This window comes from Pteropus medius, unplaced genomic scaffold (assembly GCF_902729225.1).
Source record: "Pteropus medius unplaced genomic scaffold, Ma_sr-lr_union100, whole genome shotgun sequence".
NCBI classification, from domain to species: Eukaryota; Metazoa; Chordata; class Mammalia; order Chiroptera; family Pteropodidae; genus Pteropus; species Pteropus medius.
The window spans coordinates 584349-604508 of NW_024354550.1; the positions used below are offsets into that span (position 1 = coordinate 584349).

A 20160-nucleotide genomic window follows, 5' to 3' on the forward strand; every position below is an offset into this window, starting at 1 on the left:
GCATTTCTTTACATAATGAAATGGATTTCTGATTTGATCCAACTTTTTCATGTCAACCATTTCAAAATTATGTTGAAGCTCTAATTCACAGAACACTTATGATTTGTTATTATGGTTTAGCTTGGATGCCACTAAGAGGGCACCTCAACAACAAATAGACAGAAGTGTCCAATACAGGTAAAGACAGAAATTTAGGACCCTCACCTAGAACAATGGAGCCCCCAACTAGCCTTTCCTCATCTGGAACACAAACTCCTCTAGCATTTCTGCTAGGCTCTGTTCACAGTAAGCAGTAGCATATTCTACAGTGGCTGTTGAAGATGATAAATCACCTCCTATGTTCAATGCATCACAGGAAGCAGAGAGTAACAGACACTCTGCACCACAGGAAGCAGAGAGTAACAGACACAATGCATCACAGGAAGCAGAGAGTAACAGACACTCTGCAGGGAACAAACTCTATAGCATCAGATCTCATTTTATGGAGCCTTCCCTCTTATTTCCACTTGCAATCTGAGGTCCTCACCCTGCCACATTGAAGGTTTACAAGATCAATATCTCATATCTGATCCCATCTACCTAATTGTCTCTCCACTATCAAAGGTGGGTTTATAGATTTTCCATGTGATAAATAAAGTTTAAGCTTTAGGACCCTCACTTTCATGGGAACTTTCCAAGGCCCTAGAATGGCTCTATTAAAATGTTCATAAGGCCATATGTTTTTGTAAAACTTACAAAAGTGGTATATTTTAACCTAAATCAGTTAGGATGACTGCTGTTTTCCTCTCTGATTTCCCCTCTATCACAGTTCTCTTCATGTCAGGTCATACTGGGTTGGCTATGGGCATTTTGGGGGACGAGATCAAGAGGGAATTGAATTATGGATAAATATACTTGTTTGAGTTTAGTGAGATATATTAATGTGCTTAACAGTTACTAATTAGAAAAGTGGGGACAACACTGTCAATATTTCATGGTTGTTGTGAGTATGAAATGAGATTGTGATATGGTCCCCAGTATATTAACTATTTCACGCTAAAAAAATATTCTCAGTTTCTGACATTCTAGGCTCTTTTTTCTATACTATTAAGCTTTTCCAGATATGTTGGCTCCTGGTAAGATAGCAAACACATTGGGGAATTGATGCAGTTTAGTTGGGCTGACCATGACACAGTATAGATAAGTCAGATATATGTCGTTATGCCCATTGCAGTGGATGCATTGTATCCTTCTAGCACTGACTGGAGACTCTGACAAATCCTCTCAAGCTAATCCTGCCCCAATTCTGATCATTTTTTCACTCTGTAGCCCCAGCAATTTTTTCTTTAAGTTTTTTGTTTTTGTTTTTAGTTTCAAATCCATTTGGAAAGGATTGGCGTACCTAACGCTCAACATGTGATATTAAAGGGAAAGAGATGCATAGGGAAAAAAAAACCACTGTAAAACTTTTTGATAATAAACTTTCTACCAAATCATTAAACTTTATACAATGTATAATTTGAGAAAATCTATGCTAATAAAAATTAAAGTTTATATGAATAGAGTAAATATTTATCCTTAAAGACATGGACTTCTGAAATTTTTGTGGAGTGAAAGCGTTAGAAAATTAAAGAAAAAAGAAGATACTACTGCAACTCAAAAGAAAAATATAATGAAAGCCACAATGTGATGCAAAAAATAAAATAAGGGAAAGAAAACGTTTTTATACCATTTGGTCTTCCACACTTTTATACACAGTTGCAGTAGCTACTTATGACCCTATGGACCAGGCTCATATTTTAACTCATTTAATCCTTAAAACAAGTCTATGAAGAAGGTACTATTTATTATCAACCCATTTTGCAGGTGAGGAAACTGAGGCAAAGGAGGAAATTGAGGCACAAATAATTTGCCCAGATCATGAAGCTAGAAAGTAGTAGTGTCTTTAAGGAGATTGGTGTAGTGGAGAGATGTGGATTGTGGAATTAGACAAATGCAGGCTGGATTTATCACCTTCCCCAATCTGTCCTTCCTGTGTTTCTCAACTCAGAGACAGGCACCACCAACTACGCAAGTGCCCAAGCTTACAACTGGACATCATACTTGGCTCCTCCCTTTCCCCTGCCATTGTCTAAATACTGAGTATGTGTAGAGATTACACTAAAGACTTTGTAAGGATTCTCTCTTTTAATCTTTATGATGACTTTATGAGGTAGGTACTATATTATCTCCATTTAGATCCAGTTTTTACTCCTATTTTACAAATGAGAAAACTGACACCTAGAAAGATTAAGATGCCTTGTACAGTGTCCCAGCAGTTCTCTCCAGCAGCTCTGCCCAATGTCATAAGCAGTTCAATATCCAACAGCTCTGCTGTTAAGAAGAAGCAAAGAGAAAATTCCTGATAGTTCTAGAATCTTCCCTCATGACCATTACTGCACTACCAGGACTTGAAAGTTTATTGATTTCACCTCCCAAATACCTCAGCTTTAACCCTGGCTCAGGTCACCATCATTTCTCCCCTGTGGCCCTCTCTCAACCAGCACTGCACTTTCCAATCTATTCTCCATTCCATAGCCAGAATAATTTTCCTAAGTGCCCATGTGAGCACATCACTCTCCTACTAAATCTTACCAGGTTTTACAATGCCTGGCTGATTAAGCCTCAGTTAATCCTCTTGGATCTGCTCTGGACACCCCACAGCAGTTCCAGTCATCCTGAAAACATCTCAACACCTCAGACTTTGGGCCTTGACCCATGTAGTTCACTTGCTTGGATTACTCTTCTCTCTATTCTCCCATGTCTTCCCCCTGCATCTGGCTCTTTCTCATCCTTAATGTCTCAGCTTGAATATCATTTTTTCTAGCAGCCTTCCTTTGCCCTCTGAGTTTGGCTGATGCTACTCCAGAAAGCAACCACAACACACAGTACCTTATCTGGTTACTTTTTAAAACTTCTCCACCAAACTGAGAAGAAAGGCCTGTGTGATTTACCATCACATCCTTAAACCTAGCATGGTACCTGGCCCATTATAGTCACTCAATATATATTGAATAAGTGAATTAATGAATCTTGGCTCCACAACTAAGAATTTAAGTAGTTACTTTCATTCACAGAAGTTGTTTTGGAATCTGTAAAACAGGGACAAAAATGGCATAGGAAATACAGACTGAGCCCATATACTGGCTTTCATTTCTTGCCCCAAATCCCAAGGAAAGACAAAAGAAAATTAGTTAAAGTAAGTTAAATTGGAGCAATAACCAGTAGGCTTAAATGATATAATATAAAATTCCTGGTGCCTTTAAAATATTACAGAAAACTGGTAACAACGATTAATTCTGGGAGGGAGAACTCCAGAGCTAGGGGCCAAGAATAGAGAGAATCTAACTTCAGTATCTTCCAGAACCCTTGGTCATATATAGGCTATGCAAAAGAACAAGTAAATTAAAAAAGAAAAATGTGCCCAGCACACGTTAGGGCATCCAACAAAGGTGAGCTTACTTGTTAGGTGATAAGCACAATACAGCTGATTGGCATGGACACCAGGACTGGAACATTGGACTCTGAGTCTTCAAAGTTTCTCTACTAGGCAGGACAAGTTTTAGACAAAATGGCAAGCCAGGCAAGCAGTACCCTGAGCTGACCCTTTCTGTGTCTTGTGTTCATCGTCTGTGTACCTGTGTTTGTAGGTGATTTGCTGGGCTGAGGATCTCTGTCATGTAATTGTATATACTTGTATTACAGAATGGACAAATATGCCTTTGATTTTGCTATCTATCAGTAAGAATAAACACATTTCCTCTTCACACATCTGAAATATGCCTTACATTAAAAAATGAACAGTGTACAAATCATCTACAAGTGTTGTTGATATTGTCTAGGCATGGCATTCTGGCTCAATGCAAGGAGTCTGGGCTTCTGAGAAAATTCTAAAATCCTGCTTTTAAATACCACTTTAACTTTTAAGAGCTTTGTGACCTCAGGTAAGTTGCTCAACCTTTCAGAGACTTGCCTTTTTTTTATATGCAAAATAGATCTAATAATAACACTGCAGATTAAATGAGACCATGTATGTGAAGCATCCAGCAAACAGTAATCACTAATAACAATTACTGAGAAAGCAGCTTTTCTCAATTTTAATCTTGTAAACCAAAAGAGTACTACCAGACACATTCTGATTGGCTAATAAAATAACAAGCAAGATCAGTCTTCCTTTGTCAATGGAGGCCAAAGGTCAGTTTAAGGAACTTCAGCTTTGACTATTGCTTACCAGGCTGGCCATGACATTTCTGAGATTGCAAGGACCGTTGATTCCATTTTGCTGTGAGACTGGCCACATGCCACATAGACCAGGCCCATTCAACTTACTGAGCTGCTCCCTACTCACCGTAAAATTAGCTCTGCCAAGAGACTGTCAGTGTGAGAATCCTTGTCTAAAACTAGAGTTTAAAATGTGTAAGGTAGTAGCATTTACCATGGACCGAAATCCTTGCTATTCATCTTGTTACTGCCCACCCCTAACCCTAAGTCCAAATCTATTCACACACCTCACTTTACAGAAAGAAGGTAGAATATAAAGTCTCCTATCAAAGCAGATACTGAATGTAAAAGTTTTCTCATTACAGAGATTTTAGAGACTTCTCTCTGCGGTTACCAGAATGTGAGCTGAAATGAGCAGATTTAGGGACTTGTGCTTGGAAGCCTCTGGTGTTGTGAAGGAGTATGTCACAAAGTGGGAGCCTGGATGTCAGAGCCCATCTGGGGCACACATGTTGTTTACATCTCTAACCACATAAAAGGTGATGAGTAACTCAAGAGGGTTTTGCCAACAAATAGAAACATTTACCACACAGCAGTTATAATGGCCAAAATATAAAATCCAGTAGGAAATTAATGAATATGTTTACAAAACTATCTTAAATAAATTAGTTGATCTCATCAGAAATCTTCGATTTGGGATTCTAGCACAGAAAATCTAATTTTTCAGAATAAATCATTACATTAAGAATATCTTTTTAAAAAATACTAATTGAAGATGGCTGACTGAACAAATCTCCCAAATCACCATTAAAATAGAAATAAAGATATTTTTAAAAATTAAAAGAAGGAACAAAATTTTAGAGGCTGAAAAATTGGACAATTGGTATCAGACTTAGCATACTGAGAAAGCTAAATCCCAAACTAGCAAAAGAGAAAACCAAGAAGCAACTCAATTCCCAGGATAGGCCACCCCAAGAGCCCCTTCCCAAATGCAGCTTAGCTGACTGCTTTTCCCCAAAACAGCAAAAGACCTGAAATTTTCTTCTGCAGAGGATGAGGGCTTCAAAGCCAGAACTAGAGGCACCAGAGATGATTAAGGTTGGGAAAACTATACTGAAAGCAGAGAGATTGAAAAAATTTTGTATAATGTGTCGTGATTCCCTCTAAATTCAACTTCCAGAACAGTGGCAGTCAGTGTTCTCTAGGCAGAAGAGCAGAAGTTTCCTCCTTGAAAAATTTAAACAGACCAAGAAAGAGGACCTAAAGACAATGACATTTCCCCACTATAATTGTTCCAAGCAGATCACCCTAAAGACTGAACTCAACAAGCTTCATCCATCACACACCGTTTCCCACCAGCTTTAAAACATGAGTGAAAGGCGAGGATCATCAGACATCTGAAGAAAGCCTCCACCAGAGAATATAAAGATAAAACACACAAAGATTTTTTTTAAAAAAAAATCACCTGAAGAGAAAACAGAAACTATGCAAGGAAATAAAACCTTCCCCTAAAAGCAATTCGATTATTAATATCCTCAGAGAAGTAAAAAGATATTATAAGAATAGGGTGCTAAAAAAACGTATTATTAGAGAACAATAAAGAATATTTGAAAATTTAAAATATAATAGAATTTAAAAACTTAACAGAAGGTTTAAGGCGATAGAGCTGAAGAACTCTCAGAAAGTAAAGCCAAAAGACAAAGAAAAGGATAATAAGAAAGAGATAAGACAGAAGATCAGTCTAGAAGTTCCAATATTCCAATAAATAAGAGTTCCAGAATGAGAAAACAGAAATAACAATGAGAAAGAATTCACAATAAATCAATAATTCAAAAGGATTTCCCAAACCAAGGGATGTGATCTGCCAGATTGATAGGGCCCAACGATTAATTGGTATAATGGGTTAAAATAGGTCAAGACTAAAGCACATCATTGTGAAATTTCAAGAAACTCTAGAGACAGGAGAAAATCCAAGAAGCTTTCAGAGAGAAAAGGCAGGTGTCATACAAAGGACCAAGAGTCTGAATATTGGAGGCAGTACAAGATGGTAATTATTAATCCATACAAGACTCAGATACTGTTTTGATTCCTAAAAAAATAAAGTGAAATAGTGAGTAGAACTCTAAGGAACACTTCAGGGAGAAATCCTAATTCCAAAACATACATCTGTAGGACAGGAAACTTAAAGCAAATGTTCAACGTTTTGGGGTTGGATTGACAAATAGATTATAGTAGAGTTTTCTTCTTAATCCTTGGATATCAATAAAACCACAATCACAGTAGCTATCCTGGGCCAGACATCTCAGTAAGCATTTCTAATACACATTAGCTTATATACTCCTCATGACAATCCAAATAGGCAGAAATAATTACCACGATTTTACAAATCAAGTTATACTAATTAAGTGATTTACCCAGTTAAGAGGAGGAGCTAGAATCCAAAAATTAAAACCCATTCTTTTAGCTGCTATGCCACTCAGCCTTGGGAACTAATGTTCATATTTAAATACTTCAGTAACAATTTTTGTAAAGCTTAATATTTCTGCCAACACTGACTTCTTAGAGTTAGCAAAAACATGTGTATCAGAGCTTTATTTTATATCTTTATATTTTGAAATAATGAGGAGGAAAGAGGGAGATTAGCTTAAAATTATTCTAATAAAATAAAATACTAGTTCATGATTTTTTGGAAAAGAATATCTTGGTTAGCTGGCAGGACTTCTAGGAATCTTTTAAGAAAAGCAAAGCCTCAAAATGAGGGTCCAAGAAAGAGTAGTAGTATTTCAGTTTTAGCTGGCCTACCACTCAATTATTCAGTGGCATTTATGCCCAGGCTACAAGAAGGCTTTGCACAAGACTTTTCTAAATTGGCCTGGCAGCCATTTTTATGTACACAAGCCCTCCCATACAGAATTTTCCATATTAATGTGCTTCCATTGTTCTCAGTTGGGCCTGCAGTAACTTTAGCTCTCTTCCAGATGTTTCCTGACATCAGCATCCAAGATGTGCTGGCCAGCTGTCTTTAAAATTGCAGGAACTCTGTGTTGTGCGCATTAGTTATGCAAATGGAAAAGCAAGGACAAGAAGCCAATATAGTGGATAAAAAAGAATCAGGGGAGGGATTGGAGCAGGGCTTTACTGGCACATGCAATGTAGGGAGAAAGCCAAGAAAACAAGCTGTCTTTGATCAAAACCCCCAGCAGCCTTCACCACCACTGCCCACGCAGAGGGGTCAGTGTCCTCAGTTCCTAGGTCAGGCCTGGGTTTCTGGAAGCTTCCTCACTGTTTTGGTGACCTCATAGGAACACACTGAATACCCACAAATCTATCAAGCCTCTAACCAGTTTCTCCTTTGCTTTGCTTTATGAACAGAAAAATATCTGCATAGACCAGAGAACAATTCCACAAAGTGTAGACCTTGGTGAATTAATAGATGCTTCATGAAAAAAAGGGTTGGGCAGTTAAATGAGTTTAGAAAAAAAAACTCAGTTAAACAAAGTTAAGCAATTCCTTTTCCCAACGCTCAGGGCCTCTGATATGTTCATGTACACTGTGAATATCAGACATTATCATTTCTCAGAGGACTAAGTTTACCTGAGAAAATGCTGGTCAAGAGGCAATGTGGCTTTCTAGCCCCAGTGACCCTCTCAGATGCTAAACTAAGTGCCAACTGAGTAGCTTTGCATATCCAAACTTAACACAACCATTACTGAACTCATAATTGTCTCTTTTACCTGCTCAGGCTCCAGCTTCTCTTCCCTGGATTATGGCAGAACCATCACTATTCTCTTAAACTATAATTATGACAGTCATCCTCCATGTTTCCTTTGTCCTCATCTCTACCCTCCCTCATCTATTGCCCTTCAGTAAAGGGCTACTGCTTTGTCTTTGTAGCACCACCATGGGACCAGATCACCAACTTCACATCTGTATCCCTAGCTGATGACTGGACATTTCTATTTGGCTCACTAAGCACACTGTACCTGGGCTTTCCAATGACAATTTAAGTCTCCCTTACCCAACAGGCATCCTTTTCTCAACTCTCCATTACTCTCAACAATACAGAATCACTATGTTCTCAACCCTACTGTGTTTTTTCCTCGTTTGTTCTCATTTTTTTGTTGTTGGTTTATTGTTTGTTTTTTTAATTATGATAAAAATAAACATAAAATTTACCATCTTAACCATTTTTAAGTGTATGGTTCAGTAGTAATAAGTACGTTCACACTATTGTACAATCAACGTCCAGAACTCTTCATGTTGCAAAACTGAAACTGTACTTATTAAACAATTTCCCATTTCATTTTCCCCCCAGCCCCTTCTATTTTCTACAATCACCATTCTACTTTCTCTCTCTATGAATGTGACTACTCTAAGTACCTCATATAAGTGGGATTATACAGTATTTGTCTTTTTGTGACTAGCTCATTTCACTTAACATGCTTTCCTCAGGGTTCATCTATGTTACAGCATGTGTCAGAGTTCTTTCCTTTTTAAGGCTGAATAATATTCTATTGTACATATATACCACATTTTGTTTATCCATTCATCTGTCCATTGATACCTGAGTTGTTTTCACCTTTTTGCTATTGTAAATAGTGCTAGAATGAACTTGGGTGTAAAAGTATCTCTTTGAGACCCTGCTTTCAATTCTTGTGGATATATATACACAGTAGAATTGTGGGATTATATGACAAATCTATTTTTAATAGATTTTAATCTAGGATAGGTTACTTAATATCTGTGCTTTGGTTTCCTCATCTGTAAAATTAATTTAATTATATTATCTATCTCATAGGGTTATTGTGAAGATTAGATGAATTAATAATGCATGCAGAATACTTAGAAGACATTATCGTTATGCTCTTTTAACAAAGGAAGAATGAGCATAAAGAAGTTAAGCAGAAGTAGAGCCAGGATATAAACCTAGGTTCACAGCTGAGGTCTATTCTCTTAATCACTGGGCCAAAGTGATTTCACTCCCTAGTCAAGTGAAGCTTTTACTGATCAACTCCACCCAAGTGGATTATGTATTGATTTAATTATATGGGTACTGTTTTTGAGGAAGAAGGGGAAGGAAAAGGAGGGAGCCTAATATTTTTGGAAAAGAACAATCAGCATCTTGACGTAACAGTCAAAAGTATATGAAATCAGTAGTAAAATCATAACAAATATTCTACTATAGTTATTAGCATGACTAAGTAATATAAACCAAGTAGATTTACCTCTGTTTTATTTTTGAGTTGCCAAGTGTCAGCAACTTCTAGAGTGTGCGTCTGTGAGTAGGAGTGAGGGTGGGAGAGTGTATTTGTGTGTGCTGGGAAGTGGGTGTGACATTATTGTACTCTAACTCCAGTCACCTCATCAGCCATTTGACATTCACTATGAAGTTATTTTTCTCTCCCTTCTTAGGGATTTATGTGAAGACCATTTTTACAAGAAATATATGTCTAAAATGAAATGAGAAGTATGTGTAATCATAATCAATTATATTTTACAACTAAATCACATCTTTAAGCTCAACATTTAAGTTTCTTTATCACAATGTTACTAAAAAACATAGAAATAGCTAACAAGTTTTCCAACAACTCTGCTTATCACATGGAGGAATTACACAAAAAGATTAAGTAAGTGATTTGTTTAGAGAGACTCAGTAATACACTTGAGGCTTTCATGAAAATGAGCTCATGGATAAATTTGGTGGTGAGGTCCTTCTGAATGAAAACAGTTCGGCTCAGGCAGATGTCTCATTGAATGCCACAAAAGCTGTGCCATTGTACCCAAGAAAGCTACAAGATGCATTTGTTTTGTGAGAGAATGACACTGGAACTTATTTTATAGAGAAAAATTTACCTTAGGTCTTGGGCATACACAATCTGATGGCTAGTTCTGTCCTGTCCAGACTTCTCCCCTCAACCTTCACTAGTTGGGCTTCTATCCATATAACTCCACTCACCCTGCTTCTGCTCAGTTCACCAAAGGCCAACTCTCATAGTTGCTTCTGGTTTTCATCTCACCTACCCTCTCAGCAGCATCAGTTGATCCAGTCTCTCTTTCTTGAAACATTCTCTTCTCTTGGCTTCTGTGGTCCCACATTATCCTGCTATTTTTACCTATCACTCATGCTGCTGCTTCTGTCTTTGACAGCTTTCCTTCCATTCATCTTAAAGATGGAAAGCTCCAAGGCCCACAGAGATTTCATCCAGTTTCTAGTTTATGGCTCTCCAGGCCCTCCTGCTGTTTCCATGCAGTTATATTTTCATGTTGGGGAGTTTGCACTGGCTCTGCCTGAAACACTATTCTCCCAGGTATACAGTGTTAACTCCTCATTTCTTTGAAATCTTAAAGTGCACCTTATCACTGAGGCCTCCCTGGCTTCCCTGTTTAAAAGCTCCACACCCCACAATCTTGATCCTCTCTTCCTTTTTCTTTTCCATAACATCTGTCACCTTCTAAGATATTATACAACTCACTACTCTAGCGCCAGTGTATCGTATATCCACAACTTCGTAATAGGCACTCGGTACATATTTTTTGAATAAAAATGATTCGACCCATGCCCACAACAGTCACAGTATGTCTCCAACTCTACTCTCTTTCCCGAGCTTCGGAACAATCCATTAAATGACTCCTTGATGTCTGTATTTGACTGTTTGAAAGGAATCTCAAAATCAATATGGCCAAAAATGAACATTTGGTATACGTCCTTAACTCAAACTCAGTCTGTAACATCTAAGTAATGGCACTACCATGCTTCAAGTTGTTCAGGCCCAAAACCTGGCAGTCGTGGTTGATTCCTTTTTTTCTTGATGCTGTGTATCTAATCTATCGGCAAGTTGCAAACAAAGAAAAAGGAAAAACAAACAAACAAACAAAAATAGAACAAAACAAATGAAAAAATGGAGAATAATCCATTAGCAAGTTACTTTAATTTTTCTTCCACAACATGTCCTCAAATTTCTACTTTTCACCTTCTCAATTGCTACCACTGTGTTCCAGCCACTATCATCTCTTGCTTGCAGTACTGACATGACTCCCTAACTGGTATCCCTACTTCTAATCATTACCATCAAGAGCTCAGAGCTACTTTTTAAATAACTAAACAGATTATGTAAGCAGATCCTTTGTTTATAAAGCTGCAGTTTAAACTCCAAAACCTACCCAACGGTCTAGGAAGACTTTCACAAAATGCCCCTCCAATTCTGTTCATTTCAACAGACTAAGTTCATTCCTACTGCAAAGCCTAGACATTTGCTATCCTCAATGCCTGGAAAGCTCTTCTCTCAGATCTTCAAAAGACTCAGATCTGATCTGCCAGGGCTCAGCTCAAGGTGACTCTTCAGAGAGGCCTCCTCTGACCACCCGATCTAAAGTGGCTCCCCAGTTACTCTTTTATATTTGTTTGCTTTATGTTCCTCATAATGTGTAGCACTCTCTAAAGTCATCTTATTATTTATGTTCATTTATTTATTTATTGTTGCTTATTTATTGTTTGCCTTCCTAACCAAGCTTCATAAGATCAAAGACTATGCCAGTTTTGCTCATCATTGTATTCTCAGTGCTTAGCACAATGTCACAATAGGTGACATTAGTTTATATTTCTTGATTGAATAAAGGATGAAGGAAGTTGAAGTAATGAAAAGAAAGAAATGGTAAGGGAAGAATGGCAGAATTTTATTGTATGGTTTTAAATTTGAAAGCATTGGGAACTTTGATAGGGAAAGAAAAGGAGAGAAGTGGTGGGTGAAAACACAGAAAGTTATCATTTCCCCAAATATCATTTCCCTAAATGTGGTTCTCTTCATGTTCAGTCCTTGGTTTGCCATTTAACAGACATTCTATTTTTTCCTGAATTCTCCTGAATTCATGTTTTCTATGATATAATATGATCCCAATTCTTGACCATTCAAGGTGTTTTTAGTTGCTAACATAGCTTATATCAAGAAGAAAAGCAAGGGTGGCCAGCATGATTAGGATTGTATATCCCACCTCTATATTCTTGAATCTTATGAATAAGAAAATTTAAAAAAATAGACATTAGTTAGTCTGAGGTCAATCCCAAAAGCTAATTTCTATGGTAGAGCAATAGCCCTAGGTTTCCTGACTGTACTCACTACCCTACACCATAATTGAAATGGCAAAATAAGTTACTGATAGATATTACCCAGTTTACTATTGTTAGGTAGCAGCTAGTTTGACATGAGTGACAGGGGGAACAAAGAAATAGAGGCCCAGCCTAGAGACTGCCCAAAGAACACTCTATTGGTAGTTAGAGAGTTCCTCCTGCATCCTCAGAGAGAAAGGACAAGAGAATCGTAATCCTAGCTGGCCTAATCTAGCTACAGACGCTTGTGCAGAAGGTACTACTTTAATTTGTCCACAATTTGTTTCATTCTGATACTATATTTATGCTTGGAAGTTCATGAATCTAATTATAATAGACTGAATTCGGAGTAAGCACATGCACAGTAGGCAGAGTTATATAGCAGCCAGCTGTCAATCAAAACTATCTCACTTGTCAATCACCTAGGAATGCCTTTGGAACCATCCATCACGGCTCAAATATAATGCAGACATTCCCACTTCTGGGTCCTTTTGTGGCCTATTGTGGCCTTTTGTCCCTTTTTTGTGTTGGTTATTGTGGTGGTGGTTGTTACAGTGCTCACTTACAGCTCTTCACTAAAACCATGTGCCTCCTTTGGAGCATGCTTTGTCTTTCTAAAATATACTTTTAATAAATCTTTTCTATATCTCATTGACCTGTGATTCTTCACTGTGTCAATGAGGAAGAATCGAGGAAAAATGCCAATACACTTCTGTACCGTTATCCCTATCCCACGCCCCTGCCATTGGGGTGACACCGAACTCTAATCGGCCCCAATGGTAACACTATGAAAAAGGATAGGAAGTTTTGGGGAGCCAATTACACTCCAGAACAATACAAAAGATATCTCATTTAATCCTCAAAAGTAACTCTAAGAGGTGTATATATTATTATTATGCTACTGCTGAGGTGGAAACTGAGGCTCAATCAAGTTGAAGGTTGTGCTGTAAATAAGTATGGGAGAGAGATGTCTGATGCCCAAAGCCACAATTTTCCCTACACTCTGCATTGCCTTTCAAATAAACATCCACATTTGACAAACTTTGTAAATTAGAGTAACTACCCTGGTGAGCAGAGTACGTGGGTGCAGAGGAAAGGTAATCCTGGAAAATGAGAAGGGGGTCTGAAACTTATGATTTAGGGTTGGGTTGGAGTTGGGGAATTGAAGTTCAGAATATATTTTCCCAGGTGCTTATTATTAGTTTAAAAATATATCTCAATTTCAAATATTTTACTAAAAAAACTTTTTACACATAAACCATTAGAAATTCAGGATTGTCTATGCCAATTCTAAAAACTAAAACAAAAAACTAATTCTCTCCTGTAATGATGGCTGTTAAATTTTGAAATCTATCAACATTTTTTACTTCTCCAAAGCAGTTGTCCATTCCATAAAATAGAGATAACAGCACCTCACAGATGTATCTCACATGAGAGTTGAGAGATGGATAAATACAACTTGGTATGTGTGAATAAAATGCTCTGCAAATATTAATTTCTCTTCCTATTACTTATAGTAATCATAGAAAGTTAAAATAACAATAACAAAATGTGGAAGGAACTATGACATATTTAACTAGAGAAAATGTTTCATTTTGTCTTATTTGGGGAACTTCATCAACATTTATAACATTGTCTTCCTGGGAATATTGGTCCCAAGTTTGCTTACAAAGAAAATGTTGACAAATCCTAAGTATAAAATCTCTTTATCTAGTGAGGGCTATTTGTGAATTCAGAAATCCCTGTTCAGATGCTCTGAAGTCTCTAACCCCTTAAGCTAAATCTTGTCATAGCTGTCAAAAGTACAAAAGGGCAGATTAAAAACAATCTTAAGAAATGTGAAACTACTCTAAATACACTGTGATTAAGGGATGGTTCAAAGAAAAATAAAAATATTCTTATTTGGTTGTTAGGAAAACGATACATATATATTTGTACTTTTACATTTTCTCTTGGAATCATTTATTTATTGATGGTTGAGACCTGGTTTCTTACAGTAAACAGACAAAAAAAGTCATATTTTACTTTTAAAATTCAATTTCTAGATTTCTTAAAATCCACGAAATTCATTAAATGAACAAATGGCTACCTGAGTGGTTCTGACTGTGCATTTTAGGATAAGCACACAAGAGTTAATAGGTTTAGAAAATCAAAATTCTTCATAAAGGAAGCTCAACAGAGAAACTATAAGAAAAAATAAAACTATGAGAACTACATTCACAAGGACAAAAAATTACCTTTAGGAAAATGTGTCTCTAGCAAACATTGTTGACCATTTATTGATTACTTATTAGGCAAACAACCTTGTATTGTTAACCTATCTTCTAGAAGTAACTCTACTTTACAATCAAATTTCGTTTCTTTCCCCCTTTAAAAGCAGTTTCACTTCTATTATCTCACTGTATAACCTTTAAAGGCTAGAGTAAAGAATAGACTTTTAGATTGTGTTTAGCCTAAAAACAATTAAGAACAGAAAAAGATTATGAATTGATTGTTTGCAAGGACTTTACAAGGACAATTCTTTTGATTGTGCAGATTGATAAACAGTGGCAGCCTCCTGAGTAATCATTACTTTCTGTCTCAGCTGGGTGTGGTGAGCCATCAGGAAAGACGTTAATTATCAGGAAGAGTAAAACTGGATTGTTCCTTTAAGCTTCTTCAACGTGCTGGAGCAAATCCAGAGGAGAAAACCTTGCTGTGGAGGGAAAAAGGATTTGTCTCAGGTAAGTGAGATTTAAGATGTCTGCCCCCTGGTGCCCAAGAGGTGAAGGACAGGCTGACAATTCCAACATAACCAATCTGTAAAAATGAACAAATTGAGACTTTCTCTGATTAGGTGTGGGTGGGGCTTTTAAGGGGAATATTCTCAGTTTGAGGTAAAGACATAAAAATTCATGATTGGAAAGTCTCACTTAAGTGAAGGTTTAGAAAAAGGCTGTAGTAACTGTATTTAGACATTTTCTAAACATTTATGTTTCTCTCCAAGATTTTATATTACTGTTAATAAAACAAGTAACCTTATTATCCTCATTTTGGAAAGAACAGAAATTGTCATATCATCAAGGTTGTATTTATACTGAAAAATAAGTGAACAACAGGGGGAATTATACAAAATTCCATCCCTAAAATGCTTATTCAGGAAAACTGGACCATCCACCCAAATATACCATAAAATTGCTTTTACTTTTTACCTCGATGCTACTAACCTATATTGATACTACTAAGTTACCAGGCCCCAGAGATTTTTTTTTAAGTTTATATAACTATCAGAAAATTAAAGGTTTCCACAGTAACCTCATACTTTAAAATTTTTTTTTTTGCATAATTATCACAACAAACTTGAAATTTAAGATCTCAGAAGAGTGAGATTTTTCTCTCAGGGAAGCAGATCAGAAAAAAAAAATGAATTGAGGAAGAAAAGGAAGCAGATGGTGGGAAGTGGGAGATCATTACTAATCACTAACTCAGTCACAGGGTGCCAAGGGCCACTCACCTCTGCTCTTACAAGTTCAATGATTCTCAGGAACTTTTTCTCAGGATTTTCTTGCTTTATCATGTGGGCCTCCTTATTTTAAATATTTTCCATTTTTAAAATTCCGGGGAAATAAACATACATAAAATTTATTATCTTAACCATTTTAAGTGTTCGGGTTCAGTAATACTAAGTACAATCATACTGTTGTGCAACCATCACCACCATCCATCTCTTGAACTTCTTTCATGTTGCAAAACTGAAACTCTGTCCCCATGCCTCCTTGTCCCTAACCCCCGGCAACCACCATTCTACTCTCTGTCTTTATTATTTTTCTATTCTCTATTTTATCTCTGCTCTAATCTTTATTATTTTCTTCCTTCTGCTACCTTTGGGTTTAGTTTGTTCTTTTTCTAGTTCCTTAAGTTATAAAGTTAGGGTTTTGTTTTGTTTTGTTTTTTAACGTAAGCAATTATAATTACCAATTACTCCCTCAGCACTGCTTTCACTGATGTCCCATAAGTTTTGGTACGTTGTGTTTTTGTTTTCATTCATTTTTATTTTTTAGTTTCCTGTGTGATTCCTTCTTTGATGCATTGGTTAAGAGTGTGTTAATTTCCACAGATTTGTAAGTTTTCCAAATGCTTAGAGTTTTGGCAATTATTTATTCAAATATTCTCTCTGCTCCTCTCTTCTCTTTCTGGGACTTCCACGATGCAATGTTGGTCTACTGATGGTCCCTTAGGCTTTGTTCATTTTCCTTGTTTTTTCTTTCTGTCCTCCAGACATTATAATGTCCATTGTCCTATCTTAAAGTTCATTAATTCTTTCTTCTGCCTGCTAAAATCTGTTTTTTAATTCCTCTAGCGATTTTATTTTATTTCATTTTAGTTATTGCACTTTTCAGCTGCAGAATTTACTTGTTTCTTTTTAGGTTTTATCTTGGTTGATAATCCCATTTTGTTCATACATCATTTTCTTTACTTTCTCTACACTTTCCTTTAGTGCGTGAATGTCTTTTAGACAGTTGTTTAAAAGTTTTTATCAAGTAAATCCATCATCAGGTCTTTTTCAGGGACAGTTTCTGCTGGTTTATGTTCTTCCTTTGAATGGGCCATACTTCCCTGTGTCTTTGTATGCCTTGTTACTTTGTTGTTGTTGTTGAAAACTTTATATTAGATTTTGATAATGTGGTAACCCTGAAAATCAGATTCTCTCCCTTTTCCAAGGTTTGCTATTTTTCGTTTTGTTGTTGTTATTGTTGTTGTAGGGTATCTCTGTGCCAAGGATCAGTCTGAGGTGTAAACATAAGGTCTTCTCCGGTCTTTTCTGAGCCTGTGCCTTCCCCTGGGCATATGTGGTGACTTTCTAATTTACTCTCATGTGCAGCTGCTGTTGAATGTCCCAGTCTTCAATATTTGGCCCAAAAGAGAAAACTAAAGAGTGAGAGGAAGACACTGGCCCTTTAAAATGCCTGGCAGTCACTTTAGCCAGAGAGGTGGGGCTTACAATAATGAAAGGAGGTACAAGAATAATGGCTGTCCACCTCTTTGTTCATTTGTGATCAGAAATAGCAATCAAGGATCAAAGCACAGATCCCCGCTATTTGAGGAACAAGGTCCTTTATTACCACCCTTGTTGCCACAAACCATGTACAAGCTGCTGCAGGAACACATGCTCAGCTAACTGCCACAAAGGTGAGGGTTGGGAAATGGGTAGCAGCTACTGTGCAGAGAGCTCAAGTGGACCAAAATTAATTGCAATTTACCATTCAATCCTTTCCCCTGGAATTTGTAAGCTTTCCATAGACTTGGGAATTCTAAAATAGTTAGTTACAGATGGATTCTGCCAGTGCAATTGTTTTCTCAATGGGGGATATCTTTCTGGCGCTTCCTACTCTACCATCTTCCCAGAGTCTTCTCTGGGGCCTTTGATTTTAAAAATGTTTTATTGTGGTAAATTTCAAACCTAATCAAAAGTAAAGAGAATGATATAATTAATTCCAATGTACCATCATGCAGTGTCAACAATTACCAACTATCTGGTCCTTCACCTAGAATTTCTGTCTATAGTTTCTTTCCCACCTCTTCTCTGCCTTTTCCCCCATGACAGGCTTCAAGCAATGTGATTACCTGCCTTTTGTTTCAGTTCCAGGAACCAATGGGATCCCTCCACATATCACTAAATCAACAAGCTCTCTTTTCTGTCTTCCTAACTTGAATACTCCCAGACAACTTAAAAAAAAGGAGTGGGAGGGGGGGCGGGGGAGGGGAAAGAAAGCACCATTTAATCCTTCTTAATGGTTTGAGAATCTACTGAAAGCCATGGACCATTACCACAGGAACAAAAAAGCACATAAAGAATTTTGTAAGTAATTTTAGGAGGTTCATAGAAAACTTGACATTCTCCAAAGAACTCAAGTTAAGAATCCCAGTTTTAGTTTACTTTAAAAGGCACATCCCCCTTTCTAGGCCTTACCTGCCTCTTCTTGCCATGGTTCTCTTTCACAGATACATAGAACTATAAGGCTAGGAGAGTATCCAGTTCTATCCTTTTTTATTGTGCTATCAAGGCAACTAGACATAAAGAACTAATGCGCTGGCCCCAAATCCTGGAAAGTGAGCAACAGAACTAGAGGCTCCATCAATTTTTTCATATTAACCTCATGCTACCTTCATTTGAATATTTTCCTGCCCCTTTGAAATGAATTAATGTCAACCTCAAAATAATCCTAAAACTCACTCTAAAAATACCTCTTCAGCACACCCTATTCTCTCTTCTCTCTTCTCTTTATTTATCCAGCATTAGATTTTCATGAAATTCAAGGAAGAAAAATACTAACAGACTCAGAAGCCAGAGTGGAATTGAAAAATTAATTCAAAATAACTTTTTAACAAGTATATTTTAACTACAAAGGTGTCCATGCTTATTTGTCAGGGTTCAATTTATATTCGGCTCTGCTATTTGCTCATTTGCAGGGAATCTTTGGGCTGGACCAGCCAACTAACGCCTGCTCACCTTGCATAGAAGTTCGGGTTGAGTTTTCTGGGGTTATTCCCTGTAGTATTCCACCCCCAGTTCTTCTAATGCAGGATCTCAACTGTGGCCATAAGTCAGAATCACCTATACAGTTTTTAAAATTAAGAATATAGGTGGGCTCAGATGCACCCACTCCAGGTTTACTGACCTTGGTGCCAGGCTTTAGGTATGCAGCCAGGAATGAGAACTCTGCTCTAATGCTATGTGCAAGGAATGAATATCATTACAAGTGGTATAAATCTGGGAGAATACTACAATTGTTCCACAGCTTGTAGTTTAATAATGGAAGGATATATTTAATCTTTAAAAAAAAAAAATCTAAAGAAAATTACTATGTTAATAAAATATTCAATTTCAACCCCCACTCTACCCCCACCCTCCAAAAAAGCAGGAACATTGCAGAAGGAAAATTCAGAAGGAGCTTGGCAAATGTAAACCACTCTGGGCTAATGTTAAAAATATGTTATTTTTATCCATTATTTAATTCCTAATGTAGCATTAACTTCTTGGCTCAGCTGAAATATGGTTTAATATATTTTATCTTATTTTAGTTAACTTATATTATAAAAATAATATATATATACTTGAAAACTTTTTATAGTGTATAGAAGAATACAAAGTGAAATCCCAGAGGAAACACAGTTAACAATTTATGTATCCTTCTAGAAACTTACTATCCACAACGAGCATGTATATGACATACATTGATATTTGTTTATCACTAATGGGCTCAGGACTCACGATCTTGGAGATTAGCATAAAGGCATCTTTCCTATATTTCCATTCTATCCACAGGGAAACAGGAAACCTAGTCTTTTAACAGGTTCCCTTCCAAAATAATCCTAAGAATCCCCAGAAGAGTCTCCTGTCCTTTAGGACCATCATGGTCATTGCATCTGGTTTCAGGGGGGTGAACCTCTGTGCAAATGCCCTCCTGCAATGTTAGGACTGGTCTCTCACAGCATGTTGCTATTATTCTCCCTTATACTGATTTGTTTTATATATGTTCTCTTTTATTAATTTCATACCAGACTGGTGAAACTAGACTGTAACTTTTAACATGGTTTTATTGAAGGTTCAGAAATAACAGAAGGAAAAGACAACACAGAAGACAACTTATAAGTCTTACTAGATGTAGCCTCTATCAGAATGTTCGAGAGCTCAGTAGCCAGAATGTGAGCATTGAGTAAATAATGGCCCTAAAATTGTGGTCCAGATCGTGGACCCTCTTTGCCTAACTCCCTGCCAGCCCCAGTAAGGCAGGGGCCAGTTATCCTCCCCTTTATATATGGGGCTTGAGCCTGTT

The 20160-nt window shown here is 37.0% G+C and overlaps 1 long non-coding RNA gene across 1 annotated transcript; it reads right to left on the reverse strand.

Annotated features, from left to right (window-relative positions):
• Positions 1 to 9711: 9711 nt before the first annotated feature.
• On the reverse strand, positions 9712 to 19370 carry LOC120596581 (uncharacterized). Its single transcript, XR_005651197.1, has 2 exons — positions 15837 to 19370; positions 9712 to 15038 (listed from the first exon to the last, which is right to left on the reverse strand). It is a non-coding gene; the product is annotated as an uncharacterized LOC120596581 (long non-coding RNA).
• Positions 19371 to 20160: the final 790 nt, after the last annotated feature.